Here is a 7,958-nt window from a genome sequence, read left to right as displayed (position 1 = left end):
AGCAAGAAACATAACATAAAAGGCTTTTTTGGGTTTGGTTTCACAGCAGTGTGGATATTTAAAGGCTGAAAATATGCCTGTGTAGGCTGGGTCAGTCGGTAAAATGTCATCCAATGGATTTTATGTTTTGTTCAGGAATGAAAGCTTCTCCCACATGTTTATGTTGCTTCTTCATTTGCATTCATCTCTGTCAATGGCTTCACTCTGAGCTGGCTGACTCACCCCCCCCCCCCCCCCCCCCCCGGACTGTTGAGACAAACAATATGTTTAGTGGCTTCGTATTCTCACAAACAAGACACAAACGCACACAAATTGTGAGTTGGTTACATATTTGCTTGCTGTTTTTGTGACCGTTGATGAGAATATTTGATCCGGGTCCAAAGGCCAACAGACCAAATTTAATAAATCACTTTTCAAATTCCCTTCCATTTTCTTTTCTTTTGTTATTTCTTTATATATATAATTTTTTATACATACAAGCCTTGATCTAACATTCTTTCCACCAAGCGTTGTGTACTGTCAGGACAAAGGGAGACTAAGACTATTTAAGACATGAGGGAGGGAATCACAGGTGGAAACAACCATGGAGGATTAGACAGTCCCACCTGTAGGGATACTGTAGGGCAGGAAGTAACCAGGCCTGAAACGAGAGGAGAGTTAGTATTTCAAAATAAAACACGAACTGCAACACGAGACAACACAGGGGACAGACAATGACCAGAAGTGCACAAGTCAGGACAAAACATAAGACTTACGAGACACAACAGGTACTGCTGTAGGCCCCTTAAACAACCTAAAGCAATTACATCAAAGAGCATTAATAAGATGCTGAGACGGTGACGACAGAAGGCATTCATACCCTCATTAAAACAGGTTCATTTTTTGTATTACATGTTTCATCATAAATCAGTGTTTTCCCCTGAAAGTGTCACTCACGTTAACAAGCTCCCTCATTTTTCTGATCCATTTGTGTTCAGGGAAACACGACAAAGGGTGAGGCTTGTCACAGCCTTGACAACTGTCGTTTGACTCTTTTTCTATTATTATTAGGAACTCTGCACTTTTATTTTTTTTAATTTACCTGACGAAAGACAAATATGTCGAATTGGGCCTCCTTCCTTCTCACACGTATTTTCAAACTTGTCGTCTAAGTGCAATTTCACTTCTCTAGATGAGTGTCTGTTGTAGGTGTAATTTCCAAATCTGCAACAAGATGAAGCCATGGAGTCTGGAAAGGGAAACCACAGAAAGCATTGTCAGTTTCATTGGTAGCTGGATTGTTTTTGCTTGTCTTTTGCTTAATCCAAGGTGAGACTGAACTTTGGTTTTTTTGGCTGCACATTTGAGTTTGAAACCCTCTGTGTAAAGTTTTCTTACTGTTAACAGTCACTTTGTAAAAGCTTTTTTTTTGTTCTATAAAACTCACAATTTAGGACTTACTTGGTGACCCAGACAACATTCCAGCCCACATGACTGTATTAGCTGTCCTGTCTCCTCTGTGACCACCGCAGCAGATCCAAATATATGTTTGCCCATAAAAGATGGCATTTAAACACATATCGGGCTTCCTCCCCGATGGCGGAAAAGATTGGAAGATCAAGGAAACGGGACTGGAAGCTGTTAAGGAACAGAGAGGCAGAAATCCTAAACCCTCCTCCATACCTGAGTCACACGAGACCGCCAGACAAAGACCACCACCTCCGGCTACGCGCCTGAGAACTTCCACAACACAAGCAGAAGCAACTTGCTGTTATCCACTGAACCATCAGAGGGGTTCTCTGAGACATCGGAGGAAGAAGAAGCAGCCTGTTGAGTGGCTGGATGAAGAGTTAAAGCCGCCACTTTCATCCCTGTGGCAGCTCACCGCCCCCATCCCCCCACCACCCCCGTCCTATTGGGGAAGGTAGGAAACAATTTGAGGAACATTTGTTTGCTTGAGAGAACTGTAAACACATTCACATCCTGCTCCAACATGATATTTTCTGACAAATTAACTGTCACCGGCTTTCCTGCAGTGTCAAACAGCGCATGCTGTTACCAAGGTAACCGTTGACATCAGGAGTTACCAATAGCAGTTGTTGTGTGTGACAGTAGTGCACAGAATGGCAAGAAACTCAGTTGTGTTTGCTCAAAACAATGAGAAAATGCAAGTTGGCACAATGTCTTTCAGACATTCAATGTTCAAAACATTGTCTAAAAACGCAAAATAAAAAAAATAAAAATATATATAATTGTTTTAGCATTCTTCTTTCTTTCAGCTCATTTAAGCTAAAATTCCTCCCCACCACAGCAAACAAGAAACTCACATACCTGCTGAAAATGAATTTTTGACACAGTGAACGACCCCCCCCCCCCTAAAAAAAAGAAATGATGACATCAAAGGCAGAGAAACCATTCCAAAAAATGAAAGGAGAAAAGGAAAATTCAAAATCAACTGCTGAAACCAAAAGACGTGTGCCGTTGGATCCAAAGGAAGTTTTGAAATGATGGGACCAACAGCTTGCTGGTCGTTTTCTGGCATGAAGGGAAATTTAGTGATTTGCGCCTTTTCTCACGAATGGGAGGTGTTTTTTGTTGAGCTTCGTCGAAGTTTCTTTGACCATTGACCTCAAGCAGAGGCTGCTATCTAAGAAAAAAAAACAAAAACATTTTCGTTTATTCAAAACTATTTAAATCTCTCGCCTCCCGACTCCTCCACCATCATTGGGGAGCTACTTTGACAATTACTCGCAAACTGTTACTCGCACTTTTTTCATAAGGTCTTTGTGAAAATGTGAAACGTAAATCTGTGGCTCCAGCTGAACAAAAATGACATGACGCAGGATATGGCCATATTAGGAATGTGGGCGTGGTTAACAAAACACTTTTTGGCCCATTCATCTAAAAAGCACCTGTTTGTCAACCCAAATAACAAAATGGTTGCTATGGAGATAAAACCAAGAGAAAGGCTGCTATTTTGATATGTGTCTTTATCAATTGGACACATTGCAGTTATGGGGTGGGGGCAGAGAGTGACAGAAAGGCAGTAATGAGGGTCATAACGTAGGGTAGTGCATGCAGGCCATAATGTATTTAATTAGTGTTTTCAGAAACATTATTTTGTAGAAATCTCGTTTCCTTTTTAATGTTTTTTTTTTTTTTTTCATTCATCTTCTTAACCGTTTATTCCCTTTCTGGGTCACGGGGTTGCCGGAGCCTATCCCGGCCACTTGGGCGTAGGCAAGGGATACCCTGGACTGGTTGCCAGTCTGTCGCAGGGTGGAATATCCTCAATCACACATCCATTCACTCTCACACTCACACCTATGGACAATTTAGAGTTGCCAATCGACCTATGTAGCATATTTTTGGACGGTGGGAGGAAGCCGGAGATCCCGGAGAAAACCCACGCATACACGGGGAGAACATGCAAACTCCACACAGAAAGGTCCCCCATTGATGTTGTGTTTTTCATGTCCCCCAGCCGGGACTTGAACCGGGGGCCTTCTTGCTGTGAGGCAAGAGCGCTAACCACTGCACCACCGTGCAGCCCATGTTTTTTTTTTTTTTTTTTTAAGTTTTTTTTAAAGTTATTAATTTATTATTTTGTGCTTTTTTTGTGCAGCATCTTGACACAACATTCATTGCCTATTGGAATTTTATGGACAAACTAAATCCTACTAAGGTAAATGAATGAAACTAACCAAAAATATTAATGTTGTTTATTGTGGAAGCCTAATTTTCTTCTCTGAGCTTTGTAATTAAAATTGCACATCTTTCCATTGTTCGAAAATGCTCTCACATTTGTGTTTTTTTACCTGCGTTCAGCTCACAAGAGTCTGTGATCAGAAGCACATCTTCAGATAAATGACATGTGAGGCTGTGGCTCACATCTATATGAAATATTATTGGTTAAAAAAAAGTACTTCAGTAAAAGTTCCCGATTTTAAGAGGAGCATGTGACATTTTTGGGTGATAAGAATGTTTATTTAGCCAATATTTACCTCAGGATTGGAGAAATAATTGACTATTAACTGCATTAGATCTCTGTAAAAAAACATAAGTATCACCCCACTGGTAATTTAGACATCAAATGCAAAGTTTCTAAGCATTTTTGAGTGAACTATATTTGTCTCATCACACGTTATGTAATTCCGACCAAAAGAAGTCTTTTCTGCGTGAAGCAACTCATACAACCTAATTTAAGCTGGCAGCTGGAAGCCGGAGCTGTGCTGCTGCTTTGCAGAAACATGTGACCCGCCGCGCACATTATTCACTGGGAGCTAATTATGCTGCAGAATTGTTTGTCTCGTTTAGTGACAGGCAAATGTCTCTGCTGGCCTTGCACTCCCCAGATTGATCTCATGACATGGTAGGAAAACAAAGCGCTTTACGTTCAGGCTGAGTTATTTTTTTAAAGCCTTGAACGACCAAAAAAAAAAAAAAAGTCTTCAAAGCTTAAAGAATGTTTTGTCATTATAAATTTAAGGAAACAAAACAATCCTCTTAATTAGTCTAATGACTCTGCAGAGTGTAAAAGAAAACTTTTTTCCGCTGTTTTTTTTTTTTTTTTTAGTTAAATCCTGCATGTAGAATATTAACACGCCTCACTGGCAAAAGACAGATACAAATATTGACTTCAAAAATAATGCTAACTAATAATCAGACAAACTGCTCGTTCTTGCTCGTTCTTGCCGTTCTTTGCGATGAACCGTGGAGTTTACCCAACATTAGACAGGGCTGGTGCTCGCTGTTCTAGAAAAATCATGTGGCTCGCCATCCCAAAATTAAATAAAGATCGGTTTCCTCGTTATATTGAATTTCTGATAGCTGACGGCTCCACTCCGCCACCCATCACGTGCCTCATTGCACCTTTATTGTGAAAAACGCGTTTCCCCTTGGCGGCACAGCACGACGCGGCTCAGTCTATTGGCGGAGGGATACAGAGCTGGAAGTCCCTTCTTTCTACCTTAAAAAGTTTTACAACAGTTAAAATGTATATATATACAACTTTGGAAGCATGGTTTTTACGTACATTTATTAGCAAGGGATAACCCATATAAACGGGCTGACCAAGTAAATCACTTCAATCTAGCATGTGATGCCCGTAGCTTACTAGCTAGCTTACTAGCTAATTTCTCAATTCCCTAAGTAAGACAGAAAAAAATCCACATTACCTTTGAGTATTGCTGTAGTTTTAGGATCCATATTTGAAAAAAAACGTCCTTTCACCTCCATCCATGGCGCTGGGAATGTGGTGGACTTGAAAATGACCAAACTTCTGGGATGCAACAGACGAGCTAGCAGTCTGCAAAAAATTTACCGCCTTCACGCACGCCCTTTCTAGCGCTGTTTGATTTGGAAAGTACCATGTGATAAAATTGGGGTAACACACATGTTAAGAACATTTTCAAACCCGAGAATTTTAATAACGTATAGAGTGAGAATTCAAAATCCATACAGTATATTAAAATATAGATTATTGTAACAAATTAATCACACTTTTTTTTCAAATTGTAAAAAATAAAAATTAAACTACCCTGTGCTGTTTGATTATGTAGTGACTTTACATTAGAATTTCCTTTACCGCCCCCTCCCATCTGCCACAGAAACGGGTGGAGAAGTATAGCCAAACCTAGTTTGTACAGGTAAAATACTATCTTGGAGATGTAATAGGATTGTATAGCAGTGAAGACTTGTTTTGTGTTTCAGACATCATAACTTGATGACTTGTTCTTAAAGTGGCTTGCAGTTTGAGCTTTGAAGATCATAGAAAACATAAATGCTTTTTTCTCTTTGAATTTTATTTTAAAGTTTACACAAGTTAAATGTGAAAATGTTAAGTGTCAATTTACACTATTACTGTACTACTGTTCAAGTTCAGATTTAGTATTGTTGACAGTAAAACAATGGACTAAATATGTTGTTTATTTTTATTAAGTTTTGGAAGAGACAGTTTTGCCAATGTCAAAGTTTCTTACGTTTTTGCTTGAAACAAGAAAATAATGCTTTGAACATACAGTTTTGTACCATAATGTTACTTTGTCGCTATTGAGATTCTAGTTTCAAGTGTGTTTTTACTCATAATAGGTGATGAAATCTTGGTGACAAGATTTAATATCTTATTGAGATAATCAAGTATCATAACTCTTAAAATAAGAAAAATTCTCTAGTATGAAAGCTTCTGATTGAGAAGAATTATCTTATCATTAAAAAATAAGCATGTAAATGCTTGATTCAAGATATTTTATCTCACTTAGATTTCAGTTTTTGCAGTGTAACCTCCATTGCAAATGTGTTCTCTGTAGAGGACCAAAATATCTCCCAAACACTGCATTCTACTGAAAGAAATCCTTTTAGTATCCACAGAGGGCATGTTGTGCTTTTGAATGATACCAGATATGATGGGGTGGGGGGTTTGGGAATTGTAGATTTTGGTTGATAAAAAAAAACAAAAAAAACAAAGACTGGACACATTTCTTTTATTTTGAAAGCCAGGAGGTGACTCTAGTCCCCTCTGGATGCATGCACATTCTGAATTAACCTCAGTCAATTTACCAGAATAACCAGTGTTGTTCCTACATTCTAGATACACGCCGAGACTTATTTGAAAACTGAAAACTTTAATTTGTATGTTTTGATGCATTAGTCAATTGCAGCTCCAGCAAAACCGTTTCTTAAAATGGTGACACTACTTATCTGTCATGAATGCTTGAAACGCTTGAAAAGTGTTTGAAAATGTCACTGGATCTCATGTCTTGTTGGTGATATTGGTCAAAATTGTTAATGAAAGTTGGCAAAAAACGAATTTTTTGGGTACAGACTTCAGATTTATTACCAGTGTGTGTTTTTGACTTTAACGCTCCGAGTGACACAACTGGAATTCGAGTTCTCAGACACCAAAAAGTCAAACGTCCGTCAATTAATTGGTAACATTTTCCAGACAATTGCTGCTTTTTTTTAATCTCCATCTTATTTTTCTGCAGAGCTAAAGTACAGAAAATTTAGACCAAAAAAAAATGTAAAGAAAATGAACAAAACAACAAATAAAATATTGCATGTCAGTCAGCTGCACTTGATTATTTTCATTTTTGTTATTCCAAATCACGCTCAATTTGCTCTCATGATGATGGATTTGCTTGTTTCTGATTTGTTAAATAGTTATGGTAACCAAATGAAAAGGCAGCACCTCAAATCATCTGGCAGTTAGACGGAGCAAAATGCATTTGAGCAGTCAGGAATGGAAAACAGAAGCAGGAACTCAAAAGTCAAAAGGTTCAGACGCTCGTAAACTGTCAGAGAAGCCAACTAGACAAGAATGCTCACCTGACAGCAAGCTGCCGTCATACAAAGCATTCCAATCACTGCAGGTAGCAGAGACTTCTTTAGGTGTTTGTCTCTGAATTAAACACACTCAGTTTGTTTCAAGGAGCTGGAAACAACATCTCACTCTGAAAAACAACATAATTGCTGTCAGACAGAGACATAAACGGCGTTCGGATCTGTCAGAAGTGAAGGAGGGAGCCAACAAATGATGCTGGTTTGTTAACAGCAGCCACATTAATAGTGATTTTGCACAGGGTGGGGACCGAGGCACCGTGACCCACAGCGGGGGGAGTGGTCAGGCCGCGGCGTGGACAGGGTCGATGGTGCCATGCTCTGCTTGTATCAGCATGACAGGTAATGATGATGATCATTAATACAGTTACATGAGAACACGGCAGATCATTTATTTTCATCTGCCGCTTTCGTGTACGCAGTGACAGGATCCAGGTAGTTTCAGTTTTATTTGAAACAGAATTTTGTTGGTTTTTTTTTTTGCAGGTGTTAAGCATTTTACTGCTTTGGTCAGCCTCTGCAGCATTTCATTAGTCCACATGTGACATATACGTTGTGTCTAGAAGATGAGTTTCAGTTTTAGTCCGCTGCAGGGAGCAACGTGCTTTTTTCTTTGTCCACCGAAAAGAAGCAGACGACAC

At 39.2% G+C, this 7,958-nt stretch overlaps 1 long non-coding RNA gene across 1 annotated transcript; it reads right to left on the bottom strand.

The window, feature by feature from the left end:
- Positions 1-226: 226 nt before the first annotated feature.
- On the bottom strand, positions 227-3,531 carry LOC144988262 (uncharacterized). Its single transcript, XR_013652114.1, has 3 exons — positions 1,663-3,531; positions 1,082-1,228; positions 227-640 (listed from the first exon to the last, which is right to left on the bottom strand). It is a non-coding gene; the product is annotated as an uncharacterized LOC144988262 (long non-coding RNA).
- Between the last annotated feature and the right edge of the window lie 4,427 nt (positions 3,532-7,958).

Source organism: Oryzias latipes, chromosome 20 (genome assembly GCF_053564925.1).
Source record: "Oryzias latipes strain Hd-rR chromosome 20, Olatipes_Hd-rR_3.1".
Taxonomy (NCBI): Eukaryota; Metazoa; Chordata; class Actinopteri; order Beloniformes; family Adrianichthyidae; genus Oryzias; species Oryzias latipes.
The sequence above is the reverse complement of the archived record's forward strand: the minus strand, read 5'-3'. Positions and strand labels throughout refer to the sequence as shown.